The sequence below is a fragment of the Lates calcarifer genome, linkage group LG10, assembly GCF_001640805.2.
Source record: "Lates calcarifer isolate ASB-BC8 linkage group LG10, TLL_Latcal_v3, whole genome shotgun sequence".
Classification (NCBI taxonomy): Eukaryota; Metazoa; Chordata; class Actinopteri; family Centropomidae; genus Lates; species Lates calcarifer.
Genome location: NC_066842.1, coordinates 17,367,424 through 17,380,627, shown reverse-complemented (window position 1 = coordinate 17,380,627; position 13,204 = coordinate 17,367,424). Strand labels below are relative to the sequence as shown.

At 43.4% G+C, this 13,204-nt stretch overlaps 1 protein-coding gene across 1 annotated transcript in view; it reads right to left on the bottom strand.

The window, feature by feature from the left end:
* Positions 1-11,928: 11,928 nt before the first annotated feature.
* trim44 (tripartite motif containing 44) overlaps positions 11,929-13,204 on the bottom strand; it is a 41,598-nt gene continuing 40,322 nt past the window's right edge. The window contains exon 7 of the mRNA XM_051073454.1: positions 11,929-13,187. The gene's annotated coding sequence lies outside the window, so the exon portion shown is untranslated. The remainder of the gene's footprint in view (positions 13,188-13,204) is intronic.

Below are 13,204 nucleotides of genomic sequence, written 5' to 3'. Positions count from 1 at the left end.
GAGCAGATACAGTGCATCAGTATGTCAGAATGAGATTCTCCTCTATGAGGCTCTTATTTAGCCACAGTGGTGCCCTGAGCTAAATGCAGTAGAGTACAGCTGAGGCTGCTGGGAATGTCATTAGTTTAGTAGGCATTAGGTCATAAACCAAAGCATTGGACAGATTGAATTCTGACCTGATGATGGCACTAGATGAAAAGTCAGGGTATCACCAAAGTTATTACATATCATCATGTTGGGAGCATAAATGAGACTCGACTATTGTGACATTTCAAGCTGAAATAAAACTGTCAGCTTGCGGGTGATGCTAGATGAAAAACTCTCTGTGTGACAATCCATCTCGTAGATATGAAGATATTTCACTGGATTGTTGAAAACTTTGACCTGCTGGTGGCACTTAGATGAAAAGTCAGGGGATCACAAAGTTATAGGATTCATCTTCTGGGGACCTGCATATTGTATGTAGCAAAGCAACATTCCATTCAACAGTAGGACTGAGTGATATGACCAAGCGATAAATGCCAGTGATTAAGAAGGAAAACGTTAACTCGTTTATAATTTGAGTGACTGCAGTTGGGGTTTCAAATCGCGTCACCCTAAGAGGCTTGTTAGCCTGGGTGCTACTGCCAGTGCTAACAGATTGGGACCACAGGCTTAGGCTTTCTGCCCACTCAGTAGGATGGTACTTTTCAGGTGGATAATGTTGGTTGTGTTTCCCGTCTTTGTCAGCATGGGTTGCTTGCATATTTTACAGTGGATATCACTCTGCTGTTCATCCAGCTTTTAGGGATCCAAACCATCCAAACCGTGACCTCTCTCTGTCCTAGTCTTGTGAGGAGATCTGAATCCCCTCATGGTCGCTCATTTTTATGTTTCCAACAGTGTGTGCAATTTGTTTTCCCCTTGTTTTGGCCCTACATATGTCAGCTATGTAAGATTTTTGCTGTTGCCTAGTGGGATTGTAGGGTAATAAGACTGTGCAGTTGAGGGTTGACCCAAATGTACAACAGCTAAATTTATCACAAGTCACTCATTGTTTTGTCATTGTTGGGATTTTTTTATTTATTAATTTTGTGAGATTGTTTTATCGCCTGGCCCTATATTCAAACAAACCATTCACCTGTTGTTGAGCCATTTCATACAAAACCAAAATTGTTAACCTCACGGTGGTGCTGAAGGAAAAGTCAAAATTGTTAGGATTCATCACATGGGGACCACATCAGGCAAAATTAGTGGCAGCCCTTCCAAAACCACGCAAAACCTCTGAGGGTGGAGATTGGTTGGACAAGTGTCAAAGTGGCTGACAGGAGAAAACAAGGCTTGCACCCTGTCTCCCAACAGTCAGCACTGGTTTCCTTTTACATACAGTAGTTTGACAATAAATCAGAAAATGCTCATCTCACTGTCATGTCATTTTCAAAAACACTGACATGAGTAGAGGTGTCAGATCAGAAAAAAAAAACGTCATCTGATCTGTGTCATTTTCGAAGGAAATGAAAAATGAACTATTTGTTGTATGAGGACATATATATATATATATATATATATATATATATATATATATATATATATATATATATATATATATATATATATATATACATATCATTTCAGCGGCTCACCTGATTCATCCACATCCTACATTCAAAAACTGTACAGTGCATCCTTTTTAAGAAAAATATTGTCAGTGTTAGGTGCACAATGCCTACCTCTTCAATTCCATCTCCCTTTCTCTGCCGCTGCCAGGTGTTGCTAGTGTCATCTATCAAAAGGGTGTTCACATTGAAATCCATAACTCTGGTTATCAAAGGCAACATTAAAATGGGCTTGGCATTAAACAGAATTAAAGAACTGAACCTTTTAAATTTTTCTTCTCTCCCCATTGTACTTAAGTCTGGGCACACGTGATCACCTGCAGAGACAAAATTGAATAAAATATTGAAGAATAGAAGGGGAAAGAATATCACAGTGAGCGGGCGAGAGAGAGGAGGAAAACAGAAGAACAGATGAGAGCATCAGGGCTAGAAGGTCATGTGATGGAGTGAGGCCAGGATGAAAAGAGGCACCAGCGCTCCCAGCAGGCTTGGCCTGTTTCATGGCAATCATTTTGGTTTGGCCCACTGCTCACACCCGCAGGCTGCCTTCGTCTAGTGGACCACCGAGTGTCGCAGGTGGGTTTTTTTTTTTTTTTTAATAGGCCAAAGTGGGCCACTCATTCCCTGCCTCCCTGCCATGCCCCAGCCCTATTCTGCATTTTTCATCAAACTGCTCAGTGCTCCGGGCTATATTTATGTTAGATAAAAAGACCCAGATTTGCAGGAAGGTAACATTGAAGGTAACCTTGAGAATATTACAGCAGTGTTGCATGTCTACCAGATGCCAGAATGAACAAATATGTGCAGCGCCGGTATTTGAGTGACACATGTGAGGTATTGAAATGTGAATTAGAAAGGAAGGAGCAGTGGACAGCATTTGAGAACAGAAGAAAGTTGAAGCGAACAGGGAAGGAAGAATTGGTTCATACTTAAGATTCAGCAGTCAAGTGCATAAATATAGATGGGTGTTTAAAATGGGGGTTAGGAGGAAAGGGAGCATGAAATATCTTAACTAAACTAAAACTTATGGGCATTAAGAGAGATTTCGCCAAGGGCGTGACAGACTGCATCGTGTGTGGAGATCAAAACTGTTCAACAGGCTAAAACAGGTGCAGATGGCAAGAAGTAGCAGCACTGTTAGCTGTTATAAGGTTTTCAGAAAGGCCAGGACTGAAAGAGATTGTTAAAGTCGTGGGGTGCAGCTAGAGCATGAAGATTTACCATGAGAGGAGGAAGCTGGGTTTGAAGGGGTAAGAGTCGGCGCAGCGAGGGGTTACCAGCCGGGCCGTAAGATCTGCAAGACTTGGGGATAATAAGCAACACTGCCATGGGGTTATAACTCACGCCTGGCTGCTCTGGGCTCTGATTGGAGAAGCGAGGAGAGGGGAGGGGAGGGAAAATGAGGGGAACGGAGAGGGACTGGTAGGGGAGCTCGCTTAGAACCGGGCCTTTGATCACAGGGTGAAGAATTACCAGCTCAATGCCTGCTGCTGCTGGACCCCAGCCCCAAAGCACCATGGGAAATGTTCATATTCCAAAATCAACACCCCCCCCACTTTTTTTTCTGGCTGCACATCTCTTGATTCATTTACTGGCATGCACATAGACAGAAATCCACACACACACACACACACAGAGCTTACACACACGGACAGACACACACGAACAAATGAATTGCTTTGTTCTCCTTGCCTTGCCTTGGGCGACCTCTCATTAGAGTCACCGCTGTGGAGCTATGGGGCTGTGACACAGAGTGCCATAGGGTGATGCCAGTCACACACAACACACACACAGCTGCACACATCTACTGTATATGTCAGCCAGCACTGACACACTGAGACTGCAAAAAAGACGGCGGTTGTCAGAGGCATCTAAACAATAGTGAGAGGAAAAGTGGAACGTAGTTAAAATATGGGACATCTTTTGAAGTGTGAAGATAACATAGTTCGGAGACTAAATATGCCTCAGACTGAATGACATGGAGGGAGCCATGACATTTTGTCACAAACAGTGAAGAAATGTTGTGAGACATGACAACAAAAACACACTGAAACGTCATGAGAATTTAATGAGCAGTAATAGAAAGTTTCCAAGCAGTATTTGATTGCATATCTCCCTGCCCTCGCAAGCATGCCTGAAGCTCACCCTGCTGGCTGATGCAGAGGTGTGAGCATAAAAATGTGTGTGTGTGTGTGTGTGGGCTGATGGGGGTTTCCTGCCTGCTGTTAAATGGGAAGGAAATGTGAGCGTGGAATGAGCATAGCTTTGATCGTTTCTAATCCTCAAAGGAAGGGGGGGGGGGGCACCTCAGCACATCAGCAGGGGAAAGCCAAATCCAGCATTTTAAGAAAAGGGGGAGGGATTGTGAAATGTCGGTGCATGTTTGTGCATTTTGTAGTGTTGATACAATAGCTCGGCTACACACGCTTAAAATGATTATTTATGTGCTTAAAGTGTTTGCGATGATGATTTTTGTGAAGAAGTTGGAGGATGATCCATCAGTGTTTTGATGAGGTGACAAACTAAAATGTCAGTTGGGAGGAGAAAGCGCTGGCCTCTGTCTTTGTTTCCCTGTGGATAATTTAATTGAGAAAGTCTCATGAATACCGTTGCTGGTGGCGCCTGGGCTCAAACACATGCTGAGCCTGACCTTTCATCATAAGAGCAATTAACGTGGGCTGGATGCTCGTTTAATCAGACTGCCATTTTATTATCATTATCCTCGATGGCAACTCGTACATCACGGTTAAAGTCAAACCTTGTTTGCCAAGTTGTGGCCTCCGGTGTGATGGAGGTGGTGGTGGTGGGGGGCACAAGGTTAAATGAGCAGCCTGATTGGCAGCTTAAAACATCACCTCAAAGCGACCGCACAAGACAAAAAGTAGATGTTAAACATGGGGGAGAGAAGAAACTTTTACTGCATCCACTCATTATTCCACTCAGTCATACACAAAGCTTTCATGAGGAAAGCACTCTGTGTACAGTGTGACTATGACTCAAGTGCAGTGTGAATAAACAGATACAGGCTCTCAGAGACAGGCTGGCTATTTCTTTTCCTCTGTGTTATCAGACAGGGCTCTCAGTGGGTGTATTCTCATGCCATCATTTTGCCCATTATCTGCCATACGGGGCTTGTGGTAATAGAGATAGAGCAGCCGCATCTGAAGGTGGAGTCTTCTCAAGGGACATAGTCTGTACATACATGAGAGAGGAAGCGGAAAACAGAAGGTTGGTGGCGTGGCGGTGGGGAAAGCTGCCTGTGCAACTTTTTCACATGAAATCATACAAGCGCACTCATAGATTTGGTATTCCACCCACAGGTAGAGATCGCATAAGGCCACTGTGAAACAGTCCAAGCTACCTTGGGACAGCTCCAGCTCTCACTTCACAGTCCTCCTGTATACTGCGAGACCCTGCGGGGCACTCAGAGGGGTGGTTAAAATTGGAACACATTCATCTCAATCCCCCTGCCTGCCAGCACTAATGGATGTTAGCCTGTTGTGGAGAGACAATGAAATTGAAGAAAGACGGGATTTCGGGCTCCTGTGGCATACGTGGACATGAGTGAAAAACACAAACACGTTTAATCCCTTTGTGCTGCCGTATGTGTATTGTACGAGATGTGAATTCAACAACAGCCTCCTCTCGGCCTTGAAAGTGAAAGCTTGCTTCCCTGCCGTTGTTTCACAGTAACCCTGATGTGTCAGTTTACCGCAATCAATTTGGAGAATAGAATTACTTTTCATTCAGCTCCATCTTCACATTGTCTGCCCTTTGTTATGTCCCATGTCCCATTTCCTCTACTACAAATAAAAGATGCATCAATAATGCTAAAGGATGATTGAATATGGACTCCTGTGCTACCTACAGAAATGTAGCTGCCTGTAGCTGGAAAGGTATATTGAATAAATTGGATCCTTGAACGCAGTAACGCCTGAATTTATGCTTTGAGTTTCATCCACACGTCATAAGACAGTTTCTATCACAAACAGCATTCTGATCTAAGCATAGAATCAGCCTCATGCCTTGTTTACAGTTTTTATTTTTCTCTACTTCTCATGCCTTTCAAACTTCGCCTCAGTTCACACGCCGTTTATTATGTTGTAATGTAGTTCTGTCTTTTTTTCTGCAGAAAAATATCACCCCTCGAGAACACACCTATATTGTCTCCCTTAAAAGGGAGAAGCAAAATCACAAACATAACAGGTTGAAATATCCATTCTGCCAATTTGCCGCTCCAGTTTAGGAGAAATCCATCAAAAAGTGCATGTTTCCCCAGGTAGAATAAAATCACCATTTCTCACTCATTTCTCTTGATTTCTCCTTTTGTGGCTTTCACTTTTTAAAATTCTCTGAATAGATGTCTACTGGGAGTTTGTGGGCTACAGTACTAGCCATTCCAGAAATACTATATAATGTTGCAGTGTATTGATTGTAGTCTCTTAGCAACACTATCATCATGAGCAGAGTCTGGATTTCTGTGCAGAGGAAGTGTTGAAGTGCTGATGTTGCTGCAGAGGCAGAAAGTTCATCCTTTTCCTCTCGCTGCATAGAGGTCATTAGCACATCTGCTATATACCTGCGAGAGTTGGCTCTTCACATGCAGGTGCCTTAGAGAAGAAGTGTAGCAACACCAAAGAGGTGACAGACACATCAACAGAAAACAGGAAACTGAGAGGCGTTAGTATACGTGTCTATGACAGAGAAGATGCTGAACAGTTTCAAATAAATTCATGTTTTACGTTCAGTCAAGGGATGAACTCTTGTTGTGAGAGAGAATTGTTATTTGAAAGTACATGAAAGAGCGCACGTTCAGCTAATGTCTTATCACCACTGCATCGAATTAGGATCTGATATTTAAGCAGCTTGTCATCTCGATTAAGCAGTCACCATGGGGAGTCTGTTTAAGAAACACTTTGCGTGGGTGGGAAGTACAAGGACAGGCAGTAATACAACACGTCAGTAAAGAGCCAAATGGATAAAATCATGTTCTAAATTTTTTCCTGATATTGACATTACTGTGTGTCTGTTTTCATCTAATCCTTAAAGTCATTTAGAATTTCCTCGCTCCTCATAAAGAAATAATGCTCTTGTGAAAACACTTGGTAGCGTACAACATGGTGTATCACAGTTTATTTCTTATCACATCTAAAACAATAAATGTGTCATAAAATTCCAGAAGATATTACAGACATGTAACCTGAGAGAGGTATTAGAGCAGACTGTTACTTTCGAACATTTGTGTAGCTATTCTGGACAATCAAATCTGATCTTACAGTGAGTATACTCTCATTTCACAATAAAAGCTTTCTCATCGTTTCAAAATCACATTTGCTCGGAAATCGCTTTTAACAGCAAAGTAGCCGATTTGTGCAAAGATAACAGCTGGAATTCCTGGCATTACAGGCATTTTTTGCCGTTAAAAAAAAAAAAAAATCTTTTTTGTCCTCTTTTTTCAAAAAAAAAAAATGTACACAGTGTAACCTATGAGCACTGGCTGATTAGGGCACACCCACCAAACCTCCACCGGGTTACTGGTTGTATAAACAGCCATTGTATGCTGCATGAGTCATGTCGAGCAAACACATACAGTACCCTGTTTTGGATTGATTGATCTTACACAATACCAAAAGCATAACTTCTACCTACCTGGCTTCTCTCTCTCTCTCTCTCTCTCTCTCTGTCTGTCTGTCTGGGTGGGTGGGTGTTTGGCAGATTCATCCTGATTTGCTTGACAAGTACATGTAAATTTCAGTGTGTTATTCCACACTCTGGGGTGTCCAAAACTGCACAGCAGACTGTGAAACACAGACTGTTTCTGTCTGATGTGAGGATGGTCATGGAGATGGGATGAAACACCATACGCTTTCACATTTGTATTTTTTTTATTTTAAAGACAGGTATCCTGGAGTTACCCTCAGGTTCAAACAAAGCCGACTGCTAAAATAACAGCCTCCTACTTTCTCACTAATCCTCACAGCAACTTACACAACCTTGAGGTTGAAAACACCGAGCAACACCTGTTTTGTTATGCTTCATTAATCGCTGTGAGGGAATTGTCCTTTACACCTGACCCATGCAAACTATTTAGCAGCAGTGGGCAGCTGTGTTGCAGCCCCAAGGAACCAAATCCAGTCCTTATGCCGGTGAGTTAGTCAAGGGTAATGTTAGGTACACTCCTAATACCCTGTTATTTGAGGACACATCCCGGTTGGCCCCGGTGGGGTTCCAACATAGGGCCCTCTTGCTGTGAAGACACAGTGCTAACCACTGAGCCACCGTGCCAGGTCTCATTCACGTTGCAAGTGAGTGAAACTGTGCCAGAACCCCAACTCGGCAGCAGCCCCTGAAACTAAAATATCACCTTATCCTAGAGCAACTTTCAGCAAGGTATATGTATTTTACAGTGCCAAGCCTTAGTTTTTTTTAATAAATCAACCTGCATCATTTGGAATGTTTTATATATAAATGAACTGATTTCACTGCTTTCCCTCCAAATGCTGCTTTTGATTTATTCAGGATAATTTGTGGGGTAGAATCTTCGGATTCTCTTCCAGAACAGCCATGATGAATGGGGCACGCTGACACTAAGCTGCTAACTGCAAGGAAGCTATTTGTACAACAGCAGGCATTTAAGTCTGCCACTCTCGTACACGCAGGTCTACAAATTATGCAAAGTGATGGCATTTGATCTCACTGTATCGGAGTGAGGAGAAACAAATAAACTGAATGGATAACACAGTGGCCCTGCTGTCATTTAAAGGCTATCACACAAACTGCTTCCCAGCCACTGGTGAACTATACAGCCCAAAAAAAAAAAAAAAAAAGTCCATATACAGTATGTGCAGTAAAGTCTGGCAAACCCAGTGAAGACTGCAGTACAAGTTTGATGGTAGACCCTGTTCCTGATAAAACTGCTAATGCTATCCATCTCATCAAACATGGAAGCATGTATCTAATCTCGTAGCCTTGGGGCAGACCTGTAGGCCAGACGGCCGCACCCTCGCTCTCCTCAGGCCAGGCCAGAGCAATTACTACTGCTGCTTCACACACAGACCTATGTCACCGACGCAATTAACAAGCTCCGGAGGAGCCTGGGCAAGCAGAGAGGGACAGACTGTGTACACAGCATGAATGATGAGAGGCATGAGGAGGGATGGGGAGCGGGGAAGAGATGGAAGGGAAAACAAGAGTGGATCAAGTCGGGTTGCCAGGGTTTCAGTGAACAGTCGGCGTGGGTGGATGTCAAACTTTTTTTTTTTTTTTGTGAAAAGAAGAACATGCAAACTCGAGGATTTTAAAGCAATTCATCATGTTTTGAATGTCACACACACGCAGACATATTTGTGTCAACAAAATTTAATATTCCACGCAGACACATATTGTCTTCACTTCCATGTACCTTTGGGCAGAGATTTTGGAGAGCGAGCTTTGCAAATGCTATATTTTGCCGCCCACTTCTCCACATTCTACATTCATCCTAGTTGTGAGGATGATTCATCACAGCTGTGACAGAGGGAGTATAATGTGTTACAGCTCCCAAAAGGGACAGCAGTAGGTGTTATCTAGGCGAGATGTTCATTTTATTCAGAGGCACGTTCCATTATCAGCTGGAACAAACCAAGCATCCCGACTCCTTTCCACTGCATTCAAACCATCACGATCCCAATCTCCATTACCTTGCATGTGACCAGTTTTATGTCTCCCCGTTGCAAGCTTAATTCTAAACTCTAATCCTCATTCTAAGCCCTGCTCATCTGCTGCTCTTTTGATCACAACATCCCCTCCGTCTCCTTCCCCCCTTCCTACTCTACAATTTCTTTTACTTGTCCAAGTAAGATGCTCAGACAGGAGAAGATTGTGCAGAGGTTAGAGACAGAGGCCCTAAGGTGTCTTTGCTGACTCCGGGATGTAAGAGTGATGGAGGCTGTCGCGAGGAGAGATGGATTCCCCGGCCCTGTCTCGTCTCCACCCAGTCATTGTTCATGAGCTGGGGGCTGCCAGACAGCTGTCTGTACCTGCCACCTCTGACAGATGCCTGCTGTCAGTCAGAGTCTGGGATGGTCCACAATCTGCATTGCCTTCTTGCCGGCTGGATCTCATATCAGCCACAAATCGAGGACTGGAAAGAGATTTTTTTCCAGATATTTTCTTATTCTTGAGCTTTAACCTTTTGTTGAACACATCAAATGAGTAAAGCTGGAGGTGTTAGTAGAGGTATATATTTTTCTCACACCTTGGATGGCATTTTGAGGTTCCATTTGTTGAATGTCATTTTCTTTGCCAATATACTAATTTTGTTTACCCTCCACCTCTCATTTTATATCCAAAATGTATGGCTAACACATTGGAAAGCCACGCAAGTCCCCACAAGGGGATGAAAATGTTAAATTCAAAGGTGACACTATCTTTCAGTCTTCATAACGCTAGGAGCGATGTCAGGTATTGTAATAGTCATCTCCAGTTTCAGTGAGTGGTTGAACCCAAAGCAAACTGTAGGAAATGTAAAAAATCCAGGGGCAGCATCCCTTGACTGATGCCTATTTCCATTCTTGTGTGTGTGTGTGTGTGTGTGTATGTGTGCGAAGAGGCCAAGGGGAAAGATGAATAAGAAACTGCATTTACTGTGAGACAAGCAATACATTCTCTTGAATGGTACAAGAACATGCAATCTGAGCAGGGGCGGAGGTGTGGGTCTCTGCAAATAAACTGTCATTTTTCACAGGCTAATGCACATCCTTACAAATACTTATGAGCGCACGCATATAGATATACACGTGTAGTGCACACATATGCATACACGTGCACACACGCACACACACACACACACACACACATCTTAGGGAAATGTGTGGTCTCCGTTATTAGAGACATTTCCTATTTCTCTCAGCTCTTGCATGCTAATAAACAGAATCATTAAGGCATGTCATAGTGGGCTGATGGGTGGTGGAGCTGCTCCATTACTGTGAAACCACAGCCTCCAACTGTCTTTTAAATGATGGCAGAGAGAAATAGGCTCTATTAAAGGCAGCAATCAAAGCTGCATCACCATTAGCAAGCATGCCACGTAGCTAATTCAATCTCACAAGCCATGAAGCAATTAATTCATGTCAATACAAATACACAAATGGTCTCTTTTTGCCCACCAGTAAAGCGGAGGTCTTAACGTCTGCGCTTGTGTTCATTTGCGCATCTTTGTGCCTCTGTGTGAACGTGCTCAGTGAAGTGAACCTGGAAGAACAGGTGTAATTGGGTGTGGGAAAAAAAAGGGAACTTTGTGGTCTCCCTGCCTAAATCAGATCAGACAATCTTCTCCTCTCCATTTCCTCCCTAGACAACAGGCACATTGTCACCACCCCCCCCCCCAGGTTTGTTATTATTTCTTTGATCAGGTTGGACTCTGCGACAGATGATGGGATAATGATTATTCGCTGAAACCAGCCTCCCTTTGATAGCCTGGGAGCTGGTGTCTGGCTGTGCCTACCACTCAGCTAACTTAAATCAATTGAGCCACAGCAACACTAAAACACACAAGAAGAAGGGGGGAAAAAAAAATCTCTAAAAGAGTTTGAGTGCTCTGGTGTTTGCAAGCAATGGCTTAGTGAACGCTGAGGATCAATGCCTCATGCGGCAAATCATTAAGCCCCATTATTTCTGTAAAGGGAAACTCACGAGAGAATGCAAACCCAGATGTGTTACCACCCAGATAGCAATGACCACTGGCTAAATGAGTTTCTCTGGGTCAATATCTCAATGTGGCCAGAGAGATCAGACGTGCTGAGAGAAGCGTTCTTGGCTTGATGAAGCGCGGATCAGGTGAGAGAGAGCAGGTGCGGGGCCAACGTGTGCCGCAGAGTGCGATTCTGGGAAGGAGAGGGAGGTAAAGTGAGAAAGAAAAATGAGCGGAGGTGAGACAAAGGCTTTCTGATTGCGGCTGCGAGTTGATGAAAAGTGGATTCTGGCTCGTCTGGGTCTGCAGGCATGAAGCCAGTCTGCATTTAAATGCATCTTTTGGAGAAAGCAGAGACCCAAAAGAGTTCTCCTGCTCCATCACCCACCCCTTTGTTCCCAAACCTCCTATTCCCATTTCGATCTGGATGGGTTGCTGCTTTGAATTTTGATGAAAAAAAAAATCCCCCTCTTCCTGAATTTCCTCTTTACACCACTTCATCTTTCCTCCTGTCTCCATCCATCGTCACATGCCTTTAAGGTTTTCTGATAATAGTGTCTGGGATGACTGATGGTTTTCAGGTGTTTGTAGTGTTTTGCGAGAGACAAATAATGCAGGAACTGTTCTTAAAGTGGAAATACGAATGTCATCTTCAACATCCAATCTAAGAAACAGGCTGTTTATTTATAGATTTAAGACAAAAATAGACAAATAAAAACAAGAGGAAACATCAGACAGTCAAGACTCCTGTCTGTTGTTACACTAGAATAAAGAATGAGCTGCTGCAGTTATTTCAATAGGAATGTTGACACATCAACATTTCCCTTGGGTAGGTATACAACTCTCAGTGCATCTTAGTGCAGTGCTACAGTAGTAAAGTCATGTTGTTTTCAAACATGTCCCACATATCCTGGGTGACTTGCGTTCAATTTTTTGAATTTAAGGCAACAGAATCAATCACATTAAAACAAACTGCTGATACAGACGGACTTGCAGCGGTATATTGTGAACGAAAGCTATGGTTGAGTGGGTCAAGGTAGGAAAGTGCATATGCTTGTCTGGACGGTAATCTGTCATACGCTGCAGATTGGCCAGGAGTAATGAGCCTTTACATTACAGCGCACAGAGAGCTGATACTGCGGAGAGTGCTATTTTGCACAGTCAAATTACAGTTCGATTTTTACCTAACAAAGACTCAGCAACATTCACCAATCAATAGGTGTCAAAATGTCCCCCGCTTTTGATAATAGATCTGACAGGCACAAAAGGAAGTGTGCACGAATGTACAAGCATAAAAAGTCAACGGGCAGGGCAGAGGATGTAGAGGAGGGAGGGGGTAAAGGCAACAGGATGATGGAAAGCTTCAGAGGCAGCATTATAAAACAGAAGCTAGAGACATTTAGATTTCCTTTTTCTATTTTTTTTTTCTTTTTTTACAATCAAAATATAATACCCAGAATACCTTAGTTATATATTCTCTCAATGACGTAAGGCAATGTGGCATCTGACAAATGTTCCCTTTCTCCGTCTGAGAGTGCCCACAGTGTTTGTCAAAACAACAGAAATGATATTGCGAATAAATGAAGAGTGAAGCGCACCATGTCTCAGAATTTCCCAGTCCTGACATCTGTTGGGCTCAACAGATGCTCCGCTCGGCTGCCTACCCAGGCTTCCTCTCTGAGTCAGCCAGGCTCACCAGTAAGCCAAGGATCTGACTGGCTGTGAAAATTGAGCCTGATGGTAATTGATTGCACGTAACTTGTGTGCTTCAATTAAAGAAAGTTAGTAGCTTGTGAGGAATTTAAAAAGTTTGAGAGCGGAGAAGACGTGGCCATCCATATTTGTCACAGCGGCCTCCTTCAAGGTCAGTTCACTGCCAGCCGGCGCCGGTAGGGTGGGGTGGGGGTGGCTGAGGGAGGGAGGAGAGAGAGAGAGAGAG